The sequence below is a fragment of the Cyprinus carpio genome, chromosome A3, assembly GCF_018340385.1.
Source record: "Cyprinus carpio isolate SPL01 chromosome A3, ASM1834038v1, whole genome shotgun sequence".
Classification (NCBI taxonomy): Eukaryota; Metazoa; Chordata; class Actinopteri; order Cypriniformes; family Cyprinidae; genus Cyprinus; species Cyprinus carpio.
The window spans coordinates 11,852,510-11,880,357 of record NC_056574.1 but is presented as its reverse complement, the minus strand read 5'-3'; the positions used below and the strand labels follow the sequence as shown (position 1 = coordinate 11,880,357).

Genomic DNA, 27,848 nt, shown 5'->3' with positions numbered 1-27,848 from the left:
AAAAAAACATATATTAAATTAATATATTAAAATAGTTAAAATGGTCATTATTATAAAGTATACCTCGTACTAAACTAGTTTTTTAATTGGTCATTTAAACACTGTATTGTAATAACATTCGAAATTAGCTGTTAAATGAACAGCATGTATTAAAAATGAATCTAGGATATTGATTTAGAAAGCGACTTATTTAAAATGTAACAATGAAATGTGGTATTATTTGGGTGGTTAGAATTTCCCTTTTCATGAAATGTAATATTTATTTGAGAAAAAAAAATCATGACAACTTTGATGATATAAAATTGAAAAATATGTTATTTGTTAAAAATATATGTAAAATAATAATTAATACAAATAAATCATTGGTAGATTTATAGTTTTTTTAGAAAATATTTTCCTGCTAGCACTGAAGCAGATCCTCATACTGCGAGGTTTGCATTTTTGTCCCCTCCTTTCTCATTTCTAAACAAGAGCCATATACACAGGTTTTCAAAATATTCTGGAGTGTCCATATGTTAAAAACACAGCACATAAAGAGTAAAACCTGAATCCCAACGGACTAAATATTTTTTTCCGCACTTATAATTAACAAACTCCTCGTAACTCTCTCACACAAACACAATAAACACAGAAAACCAGCTTCCTGCGTGGGTCCAAGCAGCACCTTCACATTGCTGAAGACATAGGTCAAAATACATAATCCAGCTCCAATCAAATCAAATCAAGGGTGAAGGGACCATGTGAAGCGGAGGGGGGGGGCGGAGGCGTGTCGCGGTCAGTGCGGGTGACTGTCTGCTGTCACGCTGGTTACGGACGGGGCCCTCTGTTTATGCCCCACAAAACCCCTCATTGCCATCCAAGAATAACGTTGTTGCTGCCGCAAAGACCGGACAAGCAAACAGTCTTGTTTGCATTTTGTCAATTGTGTGCATTTCCACTTCTGAAAGAGCACAAAAAACACTCGGCTAAAAAAAAATCATACAGAAAATACTACAGTTGCAACACACACACACACCACAACACCCACAACACAACAAAAAACCATCTTTTATTTTTTAAGCTCCGCTAGAAAATGCGCAACAACAGCACCTCTCGATATCTCTAACAACACAACAACCTCTGAAAGGCCTTGGACACCATCCCTGAATAGATGTTGTGCGCTGTGAAACAAAGCGATTTAAAAAATAATGCTTGACCGCACCTTTGTAAAGTCTATTGTCATTTAAAAAAAAACTATATACAGCCATTTATCCATATTCCTTTTCTGAAGTAAAAGGCCCCCATTAGTTCCCCTCTTTTTCAGGAGCGTCTATCCCTCTCTCCCCCTCGTCTGCTCCGTTACAACACCGAGCTGTATAGGGAGTCGTCGGGTGCCCTGACACAGAACTTTTGGCAGCACCATCGGCTGGGCGTTTTAATAATCGCTGTCTGAGCTGGACAACAGCTCGATTAGAGCTTTAAGCAGGCACATGTTTTTATCATGGATCAGTGCTACAATAATGGAAGTTGCATCACGCGCGGCGAAGCCCCAGAGATGATCAAACTCCGGGAGGGAAAAGCATCCCAGCAATATTCTTGACAACACGCAGAAGAAAAATAACAACTTTTTTTGTTTTTTTTGTTTTTTTTTTTTTTGTCAGGAGTGGCGCGAGAACGGTCAGATCCAAGGTTTCTGGTCAAAAACTCCCATTAAAATAATTCTCATCTCAAATTAAAAGGAAAATACAAATACCCGGCGGCGTGATGGCAAGAATACCGTATGCATCATTACGCGGTTGGCATCGTGCTTCCTGGGTGTTTAAAGAACAAATAAACAAACATAACAAAATAACAAAAAAAACCACCCGCCGGAGGCTTTAAACAAGATCATCATTGTCACTCATACTCGTCACAGATATCGTATAACACGACAGTGCATCTTAAAAACGCACCCCAGTGAATAACATGAATACCCTCTGTAACCCAACATAACGCAAAGATCGTGCCTCCTGATAACTACACTGTCCTAATCCTCACAATCGCGGAATCAATATCACGTACCTGTAGTTGTTCCAATGCTAGAAGCCAAAATGTAAACGCTTGATTTTCTCCCAGATACAAAAAGCGAAAGGCTATGAAGTGATCTAAACCAGGCCGTGCTTTTGCGGTAAGTAACTAGTCGCTAGTAAAAAAAAAAACTTAAAAAAAAAAACTGCAAGTTGAAAAATAACTGCAAAATGAATGTTTTCTTGAGAATAATCTTTGTGAAAAAGCAGGCCCTACCGTCAGTGTTTATGGGAACATGAATACAATGTTGCAAGTATTCTTAATCTCAATTTGGGTCAAGAAGGAGCGGATGTGGCCAGAACATGATCCATCGGGGGGGGGGCGGGGGGGGGATCGGGCCAGCTTAAATAGTGGGTCCCCCGTATTAAGATATTAGGATTTCGTCTGGGTCGGCAAAGGAGATAAATTTGAAGGTCCCTTTGGCAAATAATAAATAAAATAAATAAAAATAATATACCGTAAAAAAAAAACAGGAAAAGAAACGGTAATGTGTGAACCGCGGTCCCCGGCGGCTAACTGGATGCTGAGTTCCCACACACCACACACGGTACACTGAGAAGATTTGAAACTCGCAAAAGATGGGACAACAAACAAAATCTCTCTAACGGTTCGGAGCCGTGGAAGCCTGCCAACTAAAAAAAAAAAAAAAAACAGAATTATGGCTCTGTGTCACAACACACAGAGAAAAACAAGGCGAAAAAAAAAAACCGGCCAATCAAAATGTTTGCCGACCTTGCCGTGGTTTGTTTCCACAAACTAACTACTCTGAGTGCAACATATAATAGCTAAATAAAAAATTAACTGAAGCTGAGCCTGTAAAAAATTATTAAGCTGCAAATAAGATGAATATTGTGCTGTTTTGGTGAGTGTCTTCTTCTCTCCGGGGATTTCTTCTCTCTCTCTCTCCCTTTCTCCCCCTTTTATTTCTGTTGTTTTTGGGTTTTTTGCGCCAAGCAAAACACTTGCGCCGTGCATATAGTGACCGATCATTAACCGCTCATCTGAACAAACATAATTAACTGTGCAACTCTTACCAACAAAAAAAACCACAATCACCAACCATCCTCTAATAAATCACGTAACCATCAAAATACATAACAACAAATAAAAATACTTAACTTAAATATTTTAAATATAATAACCTTTACATTAAACAAAAGTAATTAATATTTATAATAGTTTTATTTATATTTATTTCTTTTATTTTGTTGTAGTAGTTGAGAAAGTGTTACTTTAAGTGTTTAGAAACAATATGCCATTTATTATTATAAAAATAATAATAATAATAATAATTTATATATAATAATACATATATTATATCTAAAAAATCTGGAATAAAAACCTTTATTTTTTATAATAAAATATATTTATTATGGATTTATTTTGTTCAATGCTTTCATGAAAATAAAATATTTTTTAGATTTAAGATCTGTATTTATCCATAAAGTTCCATAAAAGTCTTTTTGGGTTGTTTAGAATTTGACAAGCGAATGGTCTGAGTTTTCATATCTACCTTGGACATTTATTTCAAATGCTTTACTGGGCAAAAACTTAAAACTAAATAAAATAAAAATACATAAGATAAGACTGTAAATCTAAAGTAAAATGTTAGCCCTATAAGAATGTGATCGTTGTGATTTTAGGTGTAAAAGCTAGGGGCAGCAGTGTAATCTGCAAACAACCTGTGTGTGTGTGGCCTTGTGTGTGTGTGTGTGTGTGTGTGTGTGTGTCTGGCCTTCACACCAGCTGGGAGCAGGCCAGCTGTCACTACCATTGCCAATACACAAACTGACATTACACACACATAATGCATGCACAACTATCAAAGGCATGGTTGCATTATATGCTACACACACTACAGCAAACATAACCTATAAAACCAGTTCTCTCACACACACACATAAATATAAAAAAAAAAAATTACACACACACCTTCAAGTTCCATCACAATCACACAAATAATAATAACAAAGAAATAAACACAACAAAGCCTGTATTTGCATATATTTGCATTCAAGTAAATTTTTGGAATACAGCCCGAACTGAATCGGACCGTAGCTTCCTGAACTGGGTTACACAGCGGCATATTCTGTGTGTGTGTGTGTGTGTGTGTGTGTGTGTGTGTGTTTGACTCACCTGGCGTATGGACAAAGTAGGCCAGATACAGGTCCAGTCTTTCACGGACACCGATGTGGTGCGGTGCACGCAGAGGCCGTGGTTGGAACACTGCGGTGACTTGATCAGCCTCTCCGTCTGTGCTCCAGCGGGCTCCCTTGAACAGGATAACCATCACCAGGTCCAGGCGCCAGACTTTGTCTGCTTGCCTCAGGCAGTCGATGCGGCGGATCTTTCCCTTCTGGTCGGGGTTGGACAGCACGCAGCACGGCGGCTTCTTCCCGTGATGGTGAGCACGAGTCCTCACGGAACCCGGCCGGATGTCTTTGCGAAGCTTGCGAGCAGACGGACGCCCACTTCTGCTTGATCTCGGGCTTCCGCCCAGGAGTTCGTCTTTGACGGCGCGTTCCTCGTCCTTCGTCATGCGCTTCCGTGTTCTTGAAGTACTTGCGCTGTGCGGGCCTGGAGGTTGAACCAGGTGTAGGAGAACGCACGGACGTGTGGCAGCAAACCCTCGATGAAGGGATGAATTCTCTCCATGTTTTGTCCAAAGAAAAAAAAAAATGGAATTTCAGAATATATTCAGAAACCTTCCATGGAACTTAAATGCTAATATTGAATCTTTGTGGACAAGAGCTTGATGCATCTGAATTTACATATCTGCAATACACTTGGCATTAAAAATATCTTAACGATAGTGCGAATACAAAAGAGACTGCATGCTACATTTAGGTCCTTTGAATCCATTTTAGGTTTAAATAACTCTCAATAATTTTATGAGAGTGTCAATGAATATATATATTTGCCAATGATGTAATGCAGGCAAAAAACTGAGTTTTTGTGAATTTTCTTACCCATCTTAAAAAAATTTGGTTCCTCAACAATACGTTTATCTTGTTATAGGGATATTAATTTTACTAGAACAACCAAAAAATACACAGTTTTTAGAAAAACATTTGTGTAGCAGTGTAGCTACTTTGGAAAACAATTATTATTATTCTATGAAAATAATATAGACTTACATGTTATAAGTCTTACATTCTATTTAATCTGTTATTACACATTCCCATTAAAGCCATTTGATTGTTCTGAATTCTAATGCCAATTTTCTATTCTTTTTTAACATCAGATTTTTGACATTTATCTCAATGCTGAGCAAACATAAAATAAATAAATAAAAACATAAATTAGGACTGAATAGAATGTAAACTAAATAGCAAATATAAGAATGTGAGTCAATCATTATTTTCAATTGAAATATAGTTCACAATAGTAGCATGCATAAAGCAAAAAAATCCTTAAGTTCAGACACAATTATTCTACATAAATGACAAAGACTTTTGCAAATTAAAGTAATCGCAAATCGAAAGCTAAACGAGGCTCTCTTTCAGACAGTTTTAGAAACATCTCACAGTGGCTGTGCAGGAATTCCGGAGTTCTGAGAATTCACAGAAAGCAGCTTCTTTTAGCTCAAGTCAGGCCAAGAAGAAACTTGGCGATTCCCCGCGACAGCGGAAGCACCTGGCCCAGCTCTCCAGCAATACCTTCACCACACAACGCTCAGTGACAAAGCCTAAATCAGCACCCACGCAGGTGCTTTGGTGCCAGGGCCACCGTGCTGGGGCCCCCTCTCCTCGCCAACTCTTAGCCACAAACAAGATCAGCGGGTTAAACTGGCGCCCCTTCAAGACCTGCCATGCAAAATCCTTCTCTATGGGCTGCTGCAACGGCGAAATCCAGGCATGTTCGCATTTCTCAATAATCGAGAAGGCAGATATCACCGCGAAAAGTACCACACTGCAGATAGGAGCTTAGAAGAGAGAGAAAGGCTGGTAGTTTACCATTCTTGCACTCTCATCATAAATTTCCAGGCACGCTGCTTCAGGGATTTCGGGATTGGAATCACACGCCGGTGTGCGCTTGCCACTCACGCCGAAACAACAACTGCTGGGTTGGCGAAGATGAAGAATAGGCGACCGAAAAAAAAAAAAAAAAGGAAAGAAAAAAAGAAAAGCAACAAATTAGACGCCACAAATATCCTTCAAAAAAAAAATTCAAAAAAAAAATAAAATACCAGCAATTCCATTTTGCGTTTCCAGGTAAAATTGGTTATATATAAAAAAAAATTGCTCCAAAAAAAGAAGAAGAAAATAAAAACAAAAAATTTAATAAAGGTGTGTATCCAAGAAAATAAAAGAAGGAAAAAAAAACAGAAAAGCAGAAGCACTCAAAATAAAATTAAATGCTTTCACTTTCCAAATAATTAAAAAAATCAAAAACAATGCAGATTAAAAAAAAATCCTGGCAGCGTACGAGTTTTCTGATCTTGATCCGCAAAAAACTCAGAGAGCTCAGTACAAAACGCAGACACACGCCAAGACATGGCCATGCACACTCCTGCGATGCCAGAAGGGGCGGTGGGGAGCTGGCTAATGCAAAGCACAGAATACTTTTGGCAGGAAAAAAAAAAGAGAACCGAATCAATGTTGGACGAGTCGTGCAAGTGACCGGGCTGGTAAACCCAAGTGCTGCTGCTTTTTTTACTCCTTTTCTCTCCAACTTCTCGATCGCTCACTGCTTCCTCTCTCGTCCCTTCCGCGTTCCTTCCTAACTACTGCCTGGCCTGCCAACACGAGTAGGGCTCCACCCATTTGGCAACAAGATGCCTGTAGCTCAGCCAATATGTGTTAGCTTCTGGAAGAGCTGGAAAAAAAAGGAGGGGAAAGAGAGGAGGGGGCTGAGGCAGAACGAGAGAGAGCGAGCTAATGCACATAGTCCAGTCCCAAAGTGGTGCAATGATTTGCCAATTTGACAAAGTTCCTCGCATCCACCACTGTGGCAAAAGTTCACCATCCCATTAAGCTTAGTCATATGGCAAACTGTGTTCTTAAGCCCGGGTCGCAGTCACCATTGCCAGCTATGCGACGCCACCTTGGCACAGGATCTTACGGGGAGAAAGCACACAGCGCTTCAAAACTCCTAAGTAATGACTCTTTAGTAGCCGGTGCAGTTGCTCGCGGGATTTTAGAGGTTAAGACAAAGTGAGGAAAGCAACCTGCTGACCCCCCTCGCTTCCCCCATGTGCATCTCTAATTTAAAACAAACATAGCTGGTCTGTCTGAGAAAACGAGGAGCTCGGGCCCGAATGCAGCGGGCCAAAGGGAGGGGAGATTGAATATTGATCTGAATTTGTCAAAAAATTTGAAAGTTTTTTGGGAACAACCCAAAAAAAAAAAAAAATTATAAAATTTGTGCGGCCCAAAAATCCCCACAGCCGTTTTTAGAAATTAAAATGGTAAACACAAATGATATAAGATTACTTGAAAAAAATTAAAGACTGTTTTGTCACATTTGGGAGGTTTTCCAAAGTTAATTTTGCACAAATTAAAATATGCATAAATTTTGCCAATGAAGCTTTTAAAATGTTTTTTCAAATGTCATTTTTTTTGACGTTTGCTCAGGAAAACGGTGCTTTTTTTTTTTTTTTTTTTACATGAAATTGTAATTAAATCGAGTTTTGGGGAATTTTTAATCTTGGATAAAAAAGAATATAAAACAACACTGCTTAACATAAAGAAGCAGAGATTTCTAGGATATTCAGATCTAACCCTAATAAAAAGAGAAGACTGAACTGTTATCAAATTTTGTTTACGTTTTAAAAAAAAAAAAATTTGTGATATACGCTTGATGCTGTTTGTCCCAAAAATTGATTTGAAATGCTGGGAAGCAAGCATATAAAATCTCTTAAAAAGACCAAGAAACTCATTGGACGGATTGTGGTGATAACGCCTCCCATTTCAAAAAATCTTATTTGTGCTTTTTTCAAATGGGAGCCTATTTCAAAAAACCAAAACCGCTTTTAGGTCTCTAATAAGATGCTAATTAAACACACAACCAGAGGAGACAAATTTTTTTGAATGATTTTTTAATAGCACCTTTTTTTCAAAACAACCCTTCTCTGTTTAAAAACAGCCTAATGGCTTCCCCGTAGTGCTACCTGGATATGAGATAAGCTTCGATCAACATGGCGTTTTAAAATTCACTTGCCCAAAGACACCCCTTTTCTATAGAACAGGGGCCGAGAATAGGACAAAATAAAGCATTTCACAAATCAAAGACATGATACTAGCTACTTTTCAAAATAATATTTAATTAATTAAAAGATAAACTATTAAAATTATTTAAAAAGTATTATTTAAAAAAAATATATTAGTTAAAAATAATAATAATTAAAATATAGATATTTTAAAATATTCAACTGTTAGCTACTTTGGGATATCCAGTCTACAAAATCTTTACCTACGACGTTATTCATGCCAAAAAATTAAGAAAGAAAAAACTGACTTTATGGACACACAAACATCTCTATTATTGTGTTCAATTTACGAAGCGCCGTGAAATTTATGAAAACAAAGACTCGGGTCCAAACATTCAGTATCAACTGACAGTTGCGGCTATATTAATAGGTTAGTGCGCCAGGTTGATTGGCAACCTAAATAGCCTACGGTCATTAGGCTAATGAACTATATTACTTGGCGGAAGAATTGTTCGTGTTGTTGTTATTACTACCAATAAACTAACTATTTATTGAACACTTGTCCAATGAATCACGTACTACTGCTGCCGTTTAATAAACGCACGAGGAGTTAAACCTCTCGTGACTTGTTTTATTTTAAGCATGGGCCTGTCATCTATTTCAAGCTTTTCAAACTTATAAAACGACACTATTTCGTATCAAACGTATCTAATACGCCGATGGAAGGGATACAAGTTTTTAAAAAATGTTCATAATGTAGCAAAACATCGCATTTCATCGACCTGTATCAGTCCTGCGCCCGTCCTGTCATCAAACCCCACAAACACGGCCTGGTTTCTCCCCTAAAGCCCCAGCACGGGTCTCACCGCTCCTCAGAGGTCAGGGAAACCAGCTCGCACAGCAGCGTTTGAGTTCATAGCGTTCTGCTCAGGTAACATCATCAGCGCGTCACGTCCGCCTTTCTGACCACAGACTACGAGCAGCGCAAGAGTTCTGCCAGCTCAATTAAAATAATCGCTGTGTTATTTTTCCCTTTCGCCTGTTCCTACAACATTAATGCTTAAAAGAGAAGACATCATCTCTCAAGCGTGTGCCAGCAGTCGGATGGAAATGAGCGAGCTGGAAAGAGCGTTTGCTGTCGGGCGCCAGAGAATCATTTGTGTTAGTTTGTCACTGACGGTAAAATCAATTAATAGTAACAAAAAACACCCAAGCTCCTTCCAATCAATGCAGAAAAATTACTTGAACATCTAAGCACGCACAGTTTTGATAATGTAGGTTGTAGGCTACTACAAAAAAATACGTGGCATAAATTAGTGTCATATATTGTATTAGCCAATGCATTTTCCTGCTAAATGTTCAAAACTATATCTTAGTCACAATCAGAAAGCAATGCTACCTGCCTGGTGAAAATCTAATTTTGTCAGGGCCTATTATTCAAACTTTCTTCTTCATCAAAACTTTACATGTCAATGATTTATCTTGTTTGGTTTAAAAGCTAATTTTGTCTAGAGATTCAGCTTTATAACAAATAACAGCCTACATTTTACATTGAAAACTTTGCAAAGGATTTTTCTACAGTTCTATGTAAAAACCAAAAGTACAGTGATACCCCCTAGTTTTACTGAGAGCTGGCTTAACAATAAAGAAAAAAAAAAATAATAATAATGTGGGTTCAATAATCCACAAAAAGAATCTCAGAGTCTCAAGCGAGGGTGTCTGTGGTAGTAATTGAATATTGATTGGCTTTTCCTGAATATGATTTTTTTCTTTTTCGGATATTTTCTGTTTAAACATTTGAAAGTATTATATATTCGGTTATTTAATATAATAATGTATCTATTCCACGCCGCATTTATCAGGTTATTTAGAGGAACAGAGAGAATGATGGTGGATAGGCTCCTGCTGCGAAAGATTGAAGTCCTAGCGCTTTAAAAATAATTCCTTAATAACTGAAGTGATTATTCTAGCTTGAGATAAACCCCCTCATTATATGAACAAGAACCCAGATTTAAATGAAATGTTAGATGAAGTAAGGCTAATAATAATATCACTGTTAGTATCAATATCCTCGCAGCAAATAAGATCGCTTAAGCAGATAAGCAAACCGGAGGAAATGGTAACCGCGCATCATGTGTTACAAAAAACAGAAAACGAAATCCAAATAAAATCTGCTTAAATATATAATGCGCTCACTCGCTTTTTGAAAAAGTGCGGCCAGCAAACTGATTCTGCACACCACTGATGGCTATTTATAAACCAATACCTTCCTACAAGGATTGGGTAATATCAAAAGCATGACATGTTCTCATCGTAAATAAATAGCCTCTATTGTTTTAGGAAACAACCCAGCCAGTGAAAAAAACAAAGAGGGTTTCCTTTTGTAGTGCATTATATTTTAGTGTGAAACCATTCAGCTTTAAAACTCAAATGTCTTTATATTTCAGCCTTTTGAAAGAATTAGAATTGAAATATGTTTTCTTCCTATATTAAATATTTATTCTTAAATACACACACACACACAATAATAATAATAATGTGCACATTAATTGGCCACCAATAATAATAATTATTATTATTATGTTATACTAAAAACTAAATTAGGAACATTAGTCCTGGGGAAACCTGAAAGTGCCATCAAGTAGACTCAAGATTATGTTTTATTAAATGAAAAGTGTGTATTTTAATATTTTGTAGTGAAGGTGAAATATTTGTAAATTTTAGCTTATAATTCATTAAAAGTTATTAAAGCTTTTAGGCTTTATAATTTAATTATTAATTACTGAAAATATTTATTTAGTATTAGGATGAAGATGATAATTATTCCTATTGTTCTGTAATATATTTGATGTTGTTTCTGGGACAGGTTTTTTTTTCCCCCAGTAGTTTTCTAGTGTGTGACTGGGGAAAATAGCTTATGTTTAATGAGAGAGATTTCAGGGTTTGGGTTTGTTGGTTTGCCAGCTGTCGTCCGTGACTACTCCAGGTGTGACCCACCGTGACCCTGAAACACCATAGCTAGAAGACAGGCGTGAGGCCAGGTCTGCCCTCTCACACAGCAGAAAGACACTCTGACAATAAAAGAAACTAAGGACAAAGAGAGCCTGTTAAAATATTTTTAAACGGGAAGGAGGCGGAGCCTCAAATGAGACAGTGAGAGACAGGTAAAAAATGTGATAAATAATGGCCATGATAGACAAGCAGGGAGTGTGTGGAGGCTATGTGAGGAATTGCAAGTACACATGGCCAAGTGAGGATGCCAGTCTGTATAAGGCGCAGTGTGTGTGCAGCGTGGGAGCAAACCCAAAGGGCGTGGCCAGAACAGCTGGACTCTGCACACACGTGCTATCTTGGCTGTGTCTGACGCTGGGATGCAATCTCCGCACACACACTGGAGTGTATAACCTCGCACTTTTACCTCAGAAACGTGGGCTGTGTGTGAATGTGAATGTAAGCGTGACGTTAAAGCAGTTTTTTTTTTTTGAAAGACAGCACTTATTTTTTTTTATGCAGCATGTATGCATGGCTACTGTGGTGACAGTAAAGACATTTATAATCACGGCAAAGTGATTTCTCGCCTAAAGCAAATGCTGTTTTCTACCTTTTTTTTAAATGGGGGCCTGCAGCCTCAAAAACTTTTGAATGTTGAGCCTATACACAAATGCAGTTTCCAGCAATAGGCCTGTGCTGCTATAGATGTGTGCAGTAAAGTGTGTATAAGTAGCCCTTGTGCTTGCCTGGCTGGCTGCTGGCATTTAAGTGTTTCTCTAGGACCATTTATACATGCAAAGTGATTTCAGCATTTTTTTTTTTTTTTTGCATGGCCCTGCTTTATAAAGTAAGGAATGCAAAAAATTCCTTTTAGCCTGGGCCAATGCTAGAAGGTATTTATCATACTATAGGCGGTAAGCTAGGGTGTGTGGTGGCTGCCTGCAGTTTGTGGAGATAGCGGATGAAAAAGTGAAGTAGTGATGTATGGAGTGATGGCGGAAGCTGTTTGGTGGTGTTTGGGCCTACTCCCAGCTTACAAAACCAGCACATTACTATGTGTGAAAAGTCTGCAAGCAATTTGTGGCAGCGGAGAGAAGTGGGAAGGGTGGCATGTGGCCTCAGGAGGGCTCCTGGGAGGAGACTGGGAGCTCAAGAGCTGTAATGGGAATGCATGTGTACTTTCTGGGAAGAACTGCATAGGGGTGCTGGGCCTTGGCAAAAGACACAACCTCAAAGAGCATTTCAGCCTGGCCGTGAGCCAACATATATCTTCTGGGCCTGGCCAGAGGGAAATGGTTAAGGTGTGCTGTGAGCCATGTGCCAGATTTGGCTCAGCTGGGTGGTGCCTGGCCTGCAAGGGCATCACTTGGCTGGACAAAATCTTAGCAAAAAAAGTTTTTTTTTGTTTTCTTGAGAGGAAGTCTCTATGTCACTTGGCACAGCCATTTGATAAAAAAATTTTCATATAGGTAATAAAGAAGGGTGTATAAATAAAAAAGTATTAGCACAAAGTGTGGCTATATATAAAACAAAAAATATATATATGGTATAAAAACATTACATATATAGTAATATGGAATACCATAAATGCCTGGAGTACTCAGTAGCAGCTAGAGCAGCAATGGGATTTCCCAAGGATCAAAATGATTCTGAAGACTGGAAATAATGATATTGAAAAAATTCTAGCTTTTGATCAAGTGGGAATAAAATTAATGGTTTAAATATAGTCTAAGATAGAAAAAAAAGCATTTATTTTAAAATCTGTATGAGGTTATTTCAAGTGGGCCAGTACTGTTTCTTACTTAAGCAATTATGATGTCAAATATAAATGCAGCCTGGGTGTAGCAAAAAAGCTTAAAAAATCTTAATTATTCCAAACTTTGGGGCGGCCAGTAGCAAATGTACATTTGTAAACGAAAGGTGAGAAAGTGATATGAAAAGGATTTTTCACTCTGGCAAAAATGGGGTTTTGTTCCAAAACATACTATGGTATAAACTGTCAGCACAAACCGTGATGCTCATGACAGTAGGACAACACTTTTCCTTATCCATTTCGGCGTAACACCTAATTGCACTAAAATGCAACGTAAACAATTAATGGCTTGCTCGAAATAAAACATCATTGCTGATTAATTCCCTTGATTAGGTGGTATGTAGGCACAGGTGTAGTTTAAGCAAAACAAACCAAATCAACAACGACCAAAAAAGCCAGCGGGCCAAGAGATTCGATATAAGTTTTTTTTTTTTTTTTTTTTTTTTCCTCTTATTCTTTTCCCGATAAATGGATTGAAGGAATTGCACAACACCGAGCTGGTTATTAATGATGTTCCTGCAGCTCAGCTGGCAGACTCCTAGCACTAGCAATTGCCAAGGTGCACGGACTTCAAGTGTCCCAGCGGAAAATGACAGGTTTTGCAGCAGAGCAAAAATACTATACGCTTGAATGCAACTGTAAGTTGCTTTGGGGTTGGTTGGAAAAGATATCTGACAAAATGCAGAAGGGAAAATGCAAATGGCAAAAATCTTATTCCCATGGATATTAAAAAAAAAATCAGAGTGTGAACAATATTAAAAGAGATAAATCAAATTTAAAAAATTCCTTAAACATGTTTGTCATTTTTTTATCTTTTTGTCCATAGATATTTTTGTTTTCTTTTTTTTTTTTATAATAGAAGTAATAAATTCAAAACAAAATAAACTTGAAAAACAAAAAAAACAAAAAAAAACAAAAATTTCTTTTTTAGTTTTATGCTACATTTTGCATCCAGATAGATAGATTACAATAAAAAAATTCTTATCATAAATTTTGGCTAAAAGGTGTTGACTAAATTTTACCAAAAAAAAAAAAAAATAAAATATAAAATAATTCCACAAACCTATGATAATAACAATTTTTTTTGTAAACATACAATGTTTGTGATACAAACAACTGGACGATAAAAAACAAAAGAAAAATTTTTTTTTATAACAATAAAAACCGTTTCAAATTTAAAAGCTAAAAGTTACCTAAATTTCCAAAATTAACCATTTAGACTTTTATTGGAAAGTAACGTGACTGGGGTGCTACAATGAATTTTTAAAGGATCATGACTTTAAAAAAAAAAAACAAATAAACGAAATCTTGTTGGGTCAAGAGCGAGCGATTCTTTTGATCGTTCTTTTAATTGCATTGTTACTGTAGGCCATTCATCAGAAATCTTGAGCTTTACTTAACTTGTGTCCTGATTTCGACCACTACCGCAGGAGTTACCTGCACGGGGCCTGGATGCACCACGACCGCCACACCACTGGTTTCACAATGCGTTAGAGAAATCAAACGAGGCTTTTACGCGCTGCTACGGAGGCGATGATCTGAGAACACAGGAACACCTTTGGAACACATCATTAGTCTCTGAATATCTCTGGCTTTTGATAAGGCAGGCCCAAGACGGACCTCCGCAGACAGCTCCTTCTGAGAAGGGCTTTTTAAAGAGCGACAGTTCCATCACCCACAAAAAAAAAAAAAAAAAAAAAAAAAATAAAAACTGTTCTCTGCATATAATTCATAATCTTACTTCTCTTCTGGTGGAACATTTTTTTTTTAAAAAAAAAGATTGTTGAGAAATTGTCAATGTTCAATGTTACTTGCTGGCTGTCTTTGTATTAATTGTGGAAATGTTACTAGCAAGGTTTCGACCATGAAAATTGTTTCTACACCATAGTATTAAATGTGTAAAGTCGCAATCAAATTAGCCAATATATTAAAACAACGAACAAAAGACTTGAACTTGTGATTTTGAGGGGGGGGGGTCATACTACTGATATTACGCATATCACAGACAAGAAAAAGATCTTTCAAAAGTTTGTCAATTTTTTGGTTTTGTTGAATTGAAAATTTAATACTTTTATTCATCCAAAGGATTGCATTAAATTGAATGAAACAAGTAAACAGTCACAAGAATTTTATAATGCTACAAAAAAATCTGTTTTACAAAATAATTAATTTAGCATGGCAGTTTTTAATATTGATCAAGAAAAGGAAATGTTTCTTTGAAACCCACAAATCAGAGTATTAGAAGAATGATTTCTGAAGTGATACGTTGGACACTGAAGATGGAGTATATGATGGCTGCAAAATTACTCCTTTGCATACAACTTAGAATAAATTACATTTTAAGATACAATTTTCAAATAGAAACAAGAAAAGTTGTTTTTAAACATTGTAGTAATAAATTTATCATGTGTTTTCCTAATATTTTTAATCCCAATAAAAATTAAATGCAGCCTTGCCTTTACCTTTTTCTCAAAAAGCATAATAAAAATTTTTTACCTGATTCCCAAACATTTTTTTAATGCAAACAGTATATGCACAGTTTTGCAGTTTTTTTTGGGCAGTTAAAATACAGTTAACATGCACAATGCGAACGGCTATCTCAACGAAAATTCGTATGTATTTTATGCAGGTGGCTAATCATGTTTCATAGGAATTTGACGGGGACCGTTCTTCACTCGTTACGTTGTTATACGATTTGTATCGCCGATGGCCCCTAATTGTCTATCAAGTGTCGGGTAGGGGTTAGGGGCGAGGGTTCTTCTGGTGTGAGGTCATTCGTACCAAATTCATAACGAAATTGTGGCAACTCCTTAAACATACGTACGATTTGGCCAAAAATCATATGAATTTGGGATCTGAAGTGTTGGTCGTCTACGAAGTTCTTACGGAATTAGCCCACCTTGTAAAATAGTGATATTGTACGAATTTTGCCGTGAGATGGGGACCCTGGCACATTAGGGGGGTAAAACCTGACAACCAGCACACACCTAAATGGCCAACAGCTTTTCCATTTGCCCCGTAGCCATCACCTTGAAGGGCCAGGTCTTATGACCTTCATCCAAGATCCTGCGCAAGCTCCATGGCGTATTTCCAGGCCTCTGAGTCGAGCCGAAAAAAGGCACGGGCTCCGCTGCATGCCCTTGATAGTTTTGAATGATTAAAACCTGCTGATTTGTTGGCACACCCAGTGATGAGTCAGGAGACGTTGCATGCAAGAGAGAATTATGTCGGGTGTGCCAAAAGCTGTGGCCATTGAAAGAACCCAGAAATGAAGGAGAAGGGGAGGAGGATTTAAGACCAGGAGGAGGAGACTGTTTTTTTTTTTTAATAGCTTTGCATCATCAATTAGGACTGAATATACGTTGATAAATTCGATTGCCGTTGGATGCCCCCCCCCCCCGGAAATCACAGGCGAAAAATGAAATTTAAAATGAACCTTAATAAGACACACATCCTGGACAACAGTTTACGACCGCACAACGTGGGACCCCTGGAAGCGGGCGGGACAGAAGATGACCCCCGCAAACACACACACACGAAAGTCCACACAGGCACTATAGTTGCCGAGTGTTGAAACGCCTTCGCATCAAAGAGAAATGTTATTTAAAAGGGCAATCTTAGCACACAAACAAGAGGATCCATCATCAGCGCTGCCAAACAAACAGGGCCATCCTCTTGCAGAACAAGGAGATCACTATGACTAAATACCCCCGCCCCTCCCCACTCTCTTTCTCATTTGAACTATTGTTTTCTCTCTTCAGTCGCCCCTCTGGACAGTTTTCTGCGAGGTGTCAGAGGTGCCAATGTGCTTGTCAAACCGCGGGACTTTGCCATGCCCTTGATGCAAGTTAAAGGATTGTACCTGCCATATACCCAAATCACAACCCCTACTGTATCGCCTTTCTGTAGGTCTGTGCCAATCTGTCGGCGTTTTAAGCAGTCTTAGTTTCCGGTGGGTTCAACAAACACCTTCTGGATCGGTATCTGTTGCTACCGACACCACACCCTCTTCCTGGCACCTTTTAAAAAAAAGAAAGAAAAGAAAAGAGGAAACTGAAAGAACCAAAGAGTTCGAAAATGAACAACAGGATCGTCGAATATCTGTTTGTTGTTTTTTGGAATATTTGTTTGTATTTACAATGTCATGCTCACTTTGTTGCACCACCAAAGTAGGAATTGGAAATAAACGTAAATGACTTCCAAAACAGGTTTTACAAACACTAACTAATCTGCCATTGCTTCGTCAGACAGAATAGATTAGTCCCGCCCCCAAAATGTGCAACATTGGTTGAGTGTGATGACAGTGTCGCGTGTGTTTGTGTTCGGCTGCATGAGATCATCAAAAAAAATGTTTTTGGGGAATTCAAAGTTCAAGTATGTATTCTAATATAATTGTAGTATTTATAGTAGTATTGATTACACCTCATTTTAAATTAGCTTTTATTTATTTTCACAGTTTTCATTTTAGTCTCAAGTTTGTTTTTTAGTCAGCTTTTGTTATGTTCTTTTATCATTTTGGCATAACACTTTACAATAAGGTCCTCATTACCTAACGTGTAAGTTAATGTCATTAACTAAACATTAATGACACCAATGAGCAAATAGATTGTTGATTAGTATTTATAGAATCTTTGGTTAAACTTATTATAAAAAAATAGTTACTTTTCAAATGTTTGAGGTCATGTTTAGCTCAGGTCATGCAAAAGTAGTAACAGGGTCAAGGTATATTCCCAGTAAAGGTTTATTTAAAAAATGAACAGTAAAGTTTAAGAAATGCTCTACGAAGTATTTGTCATTGTATTTTTTTAAATAATGTTAAACAATGGGAAGCTTACTTGTTATAGTTGTTTGGTGACGCTCTTTTTAAGTATTTTTTTATTTAACTTTAATTCACTTTAGTTTAGTGTGAGCAATTGTATTACGTGAAACTTCTTTTATTTGTATTGTTCGGTCAAGGCAAAAGGTGTGCATAGTTTTTCATTTAAAGAATTTAATATTTAATGTTTCTTCAAGCTTTAATGAATTGAATTAACAAAAAAATAGTGGGGGTTGGGATGTAGGGAAACAGATATTTAAAAATGAAAACTGAGCTGAGCGTGCCCCTTTTTACTTCAATTATGTGATATGATTTAAAAAATGAAATAAGATATTTAAGAAGGAACCAAATGTAGGGAAGAAGAATGTGTTTGTCCCTCAGGATTGATTGGATGGTAAATATTAATATAATTGGTTATTGTTTTTGGACCATGTCATAGAAAACATTTTCCTTGTTTTGAAACAAAACAACAAAAAAAAGACTTTGGTCTACTATGCAGGACATGATGTATTTGTATGTCAGTAAATGTGGTATAAAATGAGGTCTGATAAACTATATTATGACTGTTTTGGTGAAACAAAGACTTGATTATAATGGAATTCATGAGAAAAATCAGGCTATTGAGATTGTGTGAGAAATGTGTGAGAAATAAAGACGGGGACAAGACGAAAGGAGAAAGTCCTGAATAAAGACGCAATAGGACGCTTCCTTCGCATTCACCCTTACATACAGGCAAACCAAGAAACCTGTGCCAACACACCCCACCCCCAACACACAGGAAACCACATACACACCTTGAGCTATTAAACATGAATACTATCGACCTATTCATCTATATTTTCATTCACTATAGTGTGTAGTTAGTGTAGTCGTATTTTCTTAAAGGAAAATAAAAAATTGCCTAGTAGAATAGTTTCCAGCCTCTATAATGGTCTGACAGGGAAAAGAGAACATGTCCTCGCTGGACGTCAGGCTGGATGTGAGCAGGATTTCAGAGGAGTAGTTGTCAACCCTTAAACACTCTCTTCCTATCGGTAAATATGAAACTGCCCACATGCCCTTTCCCATTTACCTTGTCGAAACTTCTCCTGTTGAAAATAAATAAAGGATACCCCCACCCCCCGCACCTTCAGCTCTCCAGGGAAAGCCAGCGGGTGACTACAGATACACCGGTGGAGGCAAAACAAACACAAAGGAAACCTGCAGACGTGAGAACCACAGAGTGCTAATAGGAGGCTGAAGGCAGGGAGCGTTGGAAGGTCGGGAATAAAACAAACTAAGCGCGGACGCATTCAGTCTGACCACATTTCAAAGGTTGTGAACCTGTATTAAAAGTTTTTGGCCGTGCCCGTTGCAATTAAAGCAACAATATTAATTTATTTTCATCTAAATAATGTTTATCTGGAAAAGATTAAAAATGTTTGTTTGATTATAACAAAAGGAATTTTGCTATAAAATTATTCAATAGTCTTACCCTAACAACTATTAATTCCCAATTAGGGAAGTGTCATTTTACATCTTTTTAACATTTAGAACTCCCAAAAGGGTTAGGGGAAAAGGGACCCCCAAAGAAGGAGAAAACTAGAATTTAAAATATAATCTCACAACCACAACTCTACAGCAATAATAAGCACAATACATGAATAACATATAATATTAGATATTGATATTTCTAATCATACTGATTTTATTTAATATTGCATAATAATAGAAGAACCAAAGAAATAGTATAAATACATATTAGATAATAATTATATGCAAAATCATAAACTCATACCAATTAAACATTTAATTTGGTTCCTACTTCCTTGCAAATTTTAGGCTCCATTTCAAAACCCCTCGCTTTCTTTCCCAAGAGAAAGTTATATTCACATCAAAACTCGTACTTATTTTTAAAATCTCTACATGGTCTCCATGAGGTATTTCAGGTTCTGGTTTTTAAATCCTTACATAGCAACAGAGACAGCCCATTGGAAAGTTTTTAATGATCTGCTTCTTGCCAGTGCTGAACTCGGGTGGACTATGCTGTTCTTATGCTCTCAGATCTCACGGCTGCATTTGACACTGTCAGGACCATAAACATCTTGATCTCTCTCGTGATGGAGCATTGTGTAGTCATTAAGAATTACTCGTGTGGTGGAGTGGTTTTACGAGAAGATTTTGTCTGGCAAAAAAGCTTTTCTGTTTGCCTTGGGGGATTTTATGTTCCTCTTCTGCGTGTTTCTCGTGGTGGGGTCCCCCAGGGCTCCATTTGGTGGGCCTAATTCTATTTTCTTTATATATACTTCCTCTAGGATCCATTTTCAGGAAGTATAATATTTTGTTTCATTGTATGCAGATTGATACACAATTATATCTACCATTGTGGAAAACAAAAAACATATCCAAAATTTCTATCAGCACCACTTTTGCCGTTGCCCATTGATGGAAAATCAAAGCCTGGATGGCAGCCAATTTCTTTTTTTTTATTTAACGCGAGGATGGAGAACACGGAAGTTGGAAGTTATATTGTTTACTTCCAGGGGGTTTACTGTGGGCTCTTCCTGACCCTGGATTTTTTAGGTGTTTTTTGCTTTGAAAACCATTTGTGAAGCCTCTTGTAAAGAAAAACTTGGGCTGTTTTGATGGATAGATGATTTTGTTTAAAAACTGGAATAAAACAGCATTAATTCTGTAATAAATCTAGTTTTTTTTCCGCAGCTGACGGCAACTTTCTTTAGATTAAATCTTTTATAAGTTTTAAAGATTTTGAAAGATACAAAGAATATTATACACATTTTTATTTCATCCCGTCTGACGACTACTGTTAATGGACTTTATGTAGGCATTAGTCAGGGCCTCCCTCACCAGACTTGCAGATGGTTCATGAATTGGTGAACACGAATGCCTAGGGAACATATAACTCCCATTTTGGCCTCTCTTCATTGGCTTCCTGTTCGTTTTAGAATTGATTTTAAGATTTTAATCTTAGTTTTTAAACTCACTGGAATGGTCTGGCACGACATAACCTGGACAGACTTTAATACAGCCACATGCTCCGTCAAGGGGATACTTATGTCCGCTCTACTCTGAAACAGTCATTTGCTAGCTGTCCACTCGTGTAAGGGCTGAAGAGAAAAAGAAGGGTGGCCTGTTTGCGATTTGCCAAGTGCGTGCATGGGTCCTAGATCTTGGAATAATTTGGCTTTTACATGTTAGAAAGGGCCACCATCTCTCGTTACTGTTTTTGGGTGCCCAGCTTAAAAACCTACCTTGTTTTACTAGTATGGGCATTTAAGCACCTGTGTGGCAGCTGCTATTTTTATTTTACATTATTCTATAATATTTCATACTATTTTTAACTTGTGTTTTATAAATAAACCTTGATCTTTGACATGTGGCTCATAATTTATTATTACATTAAATTAATTATTAATAAAATTATTATTATTATTGTATATTATTCATTATGACATTTATTCAATAATTAAAAGGTTCTCCAAAGATAATGATGAAACAAAATCAATGCATTTTAGTAGTTTACTGGAAATAAAGTTATCAGAATTGCTGTTTTAAAAATAAATAAATAAATAAATCATTCAAACTATAATCTCCAGTTTGGCCGGGCAACACACGACAGATTGTGAAATGACTATAAAATTATTATATTTAAAGCCATGGATCAAGAGTTGCTAACAGAGTCTCTCTCTCTCTCTCTCTTGCTCTCTCTCTAGAGGGGCCAAGAACTTGCTTACGGAGCACAATCAAGACCCACTTGTTTTTACAGGTGGATGGATTGTGTACCAGCTTACATGCCATTCTCTACAACAAAACGATTTGAAAGGCCTAAGGCATCTTGCTTGTTGGTCCCGCTATTGCTAAGCTGTGCCTCTTAACTTCACTAATATCTCAGGGAGGCCACCAAGATTGTTGATCTTCATACAACAGTAAAGTGCCCCTTAACTGGAGGGATTATGAGTTATGATGCATTTGTATACTTTCCAGACAAAGGCTAACATGCAATACAATCAACTAACCAATGTCTTGTGCAAAATAAACTCTCGCTTAACTTCACCTTTTTTAGTGCATATGCTAACAGGCTGCATCTCATTAGCTGGGCCGAACCCAGCACCTCGGCTGTGCCAAACTATAAGGGATGTTTGACCTTGATCAGGTTTCGCTTTGGGTTGAAATGCTGACTCAAGAGCAGACCCGTGGAGATCTTTCACACAGGACTTTTGGTTGGATTTTTCATGAGAGCTCATAGCTGCACTTGATCTCTGGTTTGTGGTTTCCTGGGAAAGGGCCTGTCGTTTCTGGGCTGTGTGAGTTTGTTCCTCTTGCTTTCAACATATGGATCCTATTCCACATGTATTTGCTCAGAGCTTCGCTTATGCTGTCTGCAGAACTTCCCAAACATTACAGCAGCACCAGAAAGAGACTTAAAGCAGCACACGCCAACTAGAATCTGGTACATAGGTTCTATGTGGTTGGAATTCATTCTAGGGCAATTGCTGTGTGGCTTGCTTGGACATTTCTAGGTTGTTAGGTGGCTCTCTAAGGTGTTCTAAAATGGTTACTATGGTGTTGATAGGTAGTTAAGCGCTAAGGTTCTAGGTAGTTAGCTAAAATGTTGTTAAATGGTTGCTAGGGGCCCTTGCTAGGTGGTTGCTAAATTGTTTTAGGGGTTTACAAAGGTGGTGGTAGGCAGATGCTAATCTGTTATAAAATGGTTGCTTTACCAACCAAAGTCAAACAAGCCCATCCAAAAGTCTACAGAAATGGCTCAGTTGCTTGTTATTTTTTATGTGTATCACTGACCAGGTGTAAATCAAACATCTTAACATATCGAATAGTAACAGCACAAGCTCTCTTTAACAAAACACGCAATCGTTCATGTCTGGTGCACAAATGGTGCAGGACAAGTTACAGACACACACACACACACACACACACACACTCAGAGGTTTGTTTAAAATTCAGCTACACATGTTTAAAAAAGAAAAACACCCAGTTCAAATAACAATCTCAGGTCAAACAAGGATACATACGATAACCTTAGGAAATCCTAAAATGTCTGTTGCTCTTGCAGTTCTCGGATCATTTTATGTGTCAGCCTTGGCGGTTAATTCTAACCGCACACATGGCCACGTGGACTAAAGTGAAGGGGTCCAAATGACTCACTGGCTTAATGCAGAGGATGGTGGCGCTTCCGGCCAATGTTTTCCGCCGTTCTAACTTTAGTATGGAAATAACAAAAATGGACATATGAAAGCAAACACAAGCAACTGTACGGAAGGAGATCTTGAACTTTTCCTTGGATGGCCTGGCCTTCTGTCTTTGTTTGTGTAAGTCTCAGCACATGGTAAATGTCATTCCGCATTACACGGCCGCATCGCATTTGTATTTCTCGCTTTATATTCTTTCTTTGAAAACTCACCACACGCCCACCGGAGGACGGGTAAACGAGGTGAGGTTACTGATGGTTCCAAGGAGCCTATTCCCATTAAAATTTTAAGACCAAAAACAGGGAAAAACGCCACCAAAACTAAATGAGTATCGCTCTATATGAGGAAAGACATTGTTCTTAAAGAGACGAACCAAAATAGGAATAAAAAAACAGCTGGACATCTGGTTATCTTTGCGGGTATACGGTTCGGATGGGGAACAGAACGCTTTTTACCTGGAGCTGTTTGAAGGCGTGAGAGCCGTGTGATTAGTCTAAATCACACACATCCCCATTGTCAACACGGAGAGACAACAAAATGCCGAGCATCATCATAAAGTAACTTGAGTCTAGTCGCCATATCCTCATTCCAAGATGATATGTGGAGGGACGTTAAATGATCTGTCCTAGAGCAGCTCATTAACAAATGTGCACAAAAACTATAAAGTTCGTTTGTTCTTGCGTGTGTGCATTACATCTGACACTATTGTACACGGAATGCAAAATGCTACAAAGCTATCTATCAAGTTCAACTTCATGTGTCGTTGATTTTGCATCCCAAAATTTTATGCACTTGTTATGGGCCCCTATGTGGTGTGGTTTCCCCAGGGTATTTCTTTGTGCTGCTAGGGGTGTTTTCTAAGCTGGTTACTAAAGTGTTCTGGTTCGGTGGGCTAAAGTGTTTTCGAGGTGGTTACTTATGGTGTTGTTAGTTAGTTGCTAGACTTTTTTTGTCTATGATGTTGCTTGATGTTACTTGCTGACCCTATCGTCACAAGAAGCAAGTCTAGCTGTGGGACTCTTTCAATATCTAAATAATGTAATAATAAATTAACCTTTTTGTGGACCAGGGGTGGAAACAACACTTTTAGTTCCCAGGAATGCCATCACCTGTGCTTAATTTCTTTGAATGCCAATTTAGTAGGCCACTTGAAGGTGTCCTGTCATTCCAATTCAAAATGCCGTGAAGGTGGTGGCAGTTTGATAAACATTACACACTCACATGGATGTGAAACGGAGGTAATTCTGATCTTCTTTCAAATTGGCACAGGTCTGCCTGACAGTGGATTTTTTGTTTCCTGTTCTTTTATATGTTTTTTTGTTTTTTTTTTTTTTTTTTTTTTTGTACATGTAATCGCGCCCGTCTCTCCTTTTATTTTTCGTCTGGATTCTGATCTTTTTTGAATGAACATCCAACCAACAGCCTTCTGGCCATTTCCCCAGCTAACCTATTGGACATCATTTTTCTATTATAGAAGGACACTGCCAAAACCCGAAAAATACATTTGCCTAACTTGTTCACGTGCAAGGTAAGAGGACTGCAGGGATTTCCAGCTCATAACATCCTTCTGTCAAATACTTGGGATAGATGATTAACTGTTTGAGTAGAGCCGCACAATGTCATAGTGGTGCAGGGCGGCAGCTTTCTCATTGCAGTTATTCTACCCCACATAGAGCCTGTCAGAAAAGTGCCCTGCAGCCTGTGGCCTGCAACTTCACAGCCAGCAGGTGCGCTCACATATGAGGAATCCTGTCCGTTGCAAACACACACACACATACACCTCCCCTCGCTCTGTTTGCTCACAGCTGCCGGGCCTCCCTCAGGGTTCATTACAAGGTAAACGATATGCTATATTATGCAACCCGTGTATAGATTTTCCACCGCTGGAGGTTTTTCGGCCAACTTCCTGCTCACCAGAGACGGGCGACGACGAGCTGCCCGCTTTGTTCCCGCCAGCAACAGGCAGCAATTCCTTGCAGGGCTGCTTGGTTAAACAGCACGGCCCGCGGCCATGCCATGAGGCCGGGAGTAACACTCCACACACGGGTTTGTTTACGATCTAAGCGTCGCTCCTCGCTGCTGCTTTCTGTTTTCACGCAGCGTCTGCCAGAAACATCTTCGCGCACAGATCCTTCTGGCTGCTGCTGTGCAGCAACCAGTGAGCCTTTGACAGACCTGAAAAGTAAAAAAAAGGAGTTGCAGCTTTCCTCGCACATCCCACATCCACCCACAACCCACAAGACAAGGAAAAGCGTCTCTGGCTACATGGTTAACCCATGTGAGACGCTCGCTCTCGGGTGCCTCTCACACATGGAGAAATGCCTCAGGGTGAAATGCGCTCAGAGACGTCCCGCTGTGAACCCACTTATGTTTTAGTTAGCTGATTTTTTGGGCTCAATAATCTGATCTGCAAATGAGGAGTTTGCGATCTGCAGCTCATCAGAGGTCACAAACCCTATTTTTCTGAAACGCTTGCCCAACCAAAGTTTTACTGCCTTTTTTCTTTTTTTTTTTTCTTTTTTTTATCAGCAATTTAAGCAAACTTTTTTAATTCTTTCAAATGCAACTTTTTACTCACAATTGTGACTATATTTCCCATATTGAGAGTTTATTTTTAAAAACAATTCTCACAGTTGCAACTTAACCTCAATCGCTTGTAATTTTGACTTCTTCTATCACTCATCCATTTATTTTTCAACAGTTGTAACTTCCATATTTTTGGTGAGAATGTTGAAGTGGAAATGGACTTCTATTTTGTCTCAGATGTTTATCCTATAGTTCCATAGAAGAAAAAAATATGTATACTCAGAATTAGTGCTCTGCATTTAACCCAAACTTTCAAGCGCACACACACAGCAGTGAACCACACAGTGAACACCACACACACACACCCAGAAAACAGTGTAAAAAACATAAAATAAAGAAAAAAAAAAAAATTAATGGCATTAATGTGAACAGCATAAACGATTGAAGGCTGGGTTGAATATATTTGTGATGTCAAAAAAAAAGCCGAAACAGGAAAAGTCAATTCATAGGCAAAGCAAAGTTATTACATTTGATGAAAGATTTAAGATTTGGATTAAAGTGCTGCAATGAAATCATACACCAAAAAGGCAGGAATGTGAAAATTTTAACTTAAAATAAAGGTAAATAGGGTCAATTTTGATTGCATGATAAATTGAAACAATTGGGAAAACCAACACATTTGGGACTTTTCTTATATTCACAGCTCAAAAAGTCTGGAAATATTCCCTGACAACCTAAAGTATAAACAGCCAATCACAGCTGTTGCTGCCGGTAAGGTGTGCACATGTGTGACAGTGGGCGTGGGCCAGGTTGAGAGGAAATGTGCTAATGTGTGGATGCAGGTTGACTGTGAGAGGTTGGGAGGCCATTTGGGTTAAGAGTCAAGGCGAGGATCTGGCACATGTGGCAGCGGTTTATCAGATGTGCTCTGTCGGTGCCGGCCGTGATGATGTGGCAAGTCACCACCCGAGATTGACACGGATGAGCCAAAAGAATGCACATCTGCGTCTCATGTGCTTAAGTGTGTGCAGGTGCGAGGGTTGTGTGTGTCCAAACAAAGCATGCATTATGCCATAAGGGGAAGAGAGTTTTAAAATTTGTGTTGTTAATTTCCACGAAAAGATGCAAAATAGAGGAAGGAAACCTAAATGAGAAATAACGGAAGTGGAGCTGAGGCATGTGCTATGGTAAGGAAATGGGCCAAGAATCCAAACAGAATTTGGATAATCGCTTTTAAATTCCCTGTTCTATAATCTTGATTTACAATTTCTCTGAATTAAACTAGCACTTCTCTATGGAGGAAATTAAAAACAGTACCGTAAAAAGCAAGACACCCAGAAAAGTTTAGATGGATGGATGGACAAAAACAGATGAAAAAGTCATTTATCTTAAGCACCGCCACCATGCACACATGAATGTTTAATCTATATATTAGGTCCATCATAACCCAGTAAAATAAATAAAAATAATAATGTAACCATTATTTTATTTAATTAATAATTAATTTCAATATAAGCTCTGATTTATACTGAATTAACAAAATGGAACATTTGCACAAAATTAAAGTCATCCATAAAACAAAACTTTCTCAGTGAATAATTAACAAAAGAAAATCTTGATTTATGTAAATTTTAATAATTATTGTCATAACTCCATTTCCTGGTCATATTCCACCCACCGACCATATGATCAGTATTTCAGAACTGTACTGGCTTTTTAGCGGAAGTCCCCTAACAAGGTCGCTTGACCCTCCGGCGCGACTTTTAATACATGTCGGTCTTAAATGTCTAGAGCGTTTGATCCGTCCCCCTAGTCCTTCAGGGAGTGGCACTTTAACAAAAACAAAGTAAAACAAAGAGAAACTGATCTGCTCTGACAGAGAGGGAAACCAATGGAGCGCAAAGCCAGAGGGGGAAAAATTTGCCTAGCAACACCATACCCCTACCCATGCCAACGCTGGCATAGCCATCCGACGCAACCCATAAACCCCGCAAACCCCCCACAGGGGAGTCCAAAACATACACAATCACTTTTTAAAAATAAAGGTCCCAAAAGGAGGTTTTCACAGAGATGCCAAAAAAACCATTTTTGGAATCTTCAAAAGAACAGTTCTAAAAGAACCAGTTTTTCTTAGAACATTCTAAAAAACCTTTTTCCACTTTAAAGAATGGAACCTTTATTTTTAGGAGTTTAGATGGGCTCCTTTCAAACAGATCTGATTTTGCAGGGATGCAGTGCACAAAGCAAGATTGCGATGGTCCATTTTTTATGCCAAGCCCTCAAACAGCTGCTATGGGA

General features: G+C 38.1%; 1 protein-coding gene and 1 pseudogene across 1 annotated transcript in view; both read right to left on the bottom strand.

Annotated features, from left to right (window-relative positions):
- Positions 1–4,701, bottom strand: part of LOC122136224 — a 70,824-nt pseudogene extending 66,123 nt beyond the window's left edge.
- The window catches only part of LOC109059404 (nuclear factor 1 X-type-like), a 723,368-nt gene that overhangs the window by 659,069 nt on the left and 36,451 nt on the right, over positions 1–27,848 (bottom strand).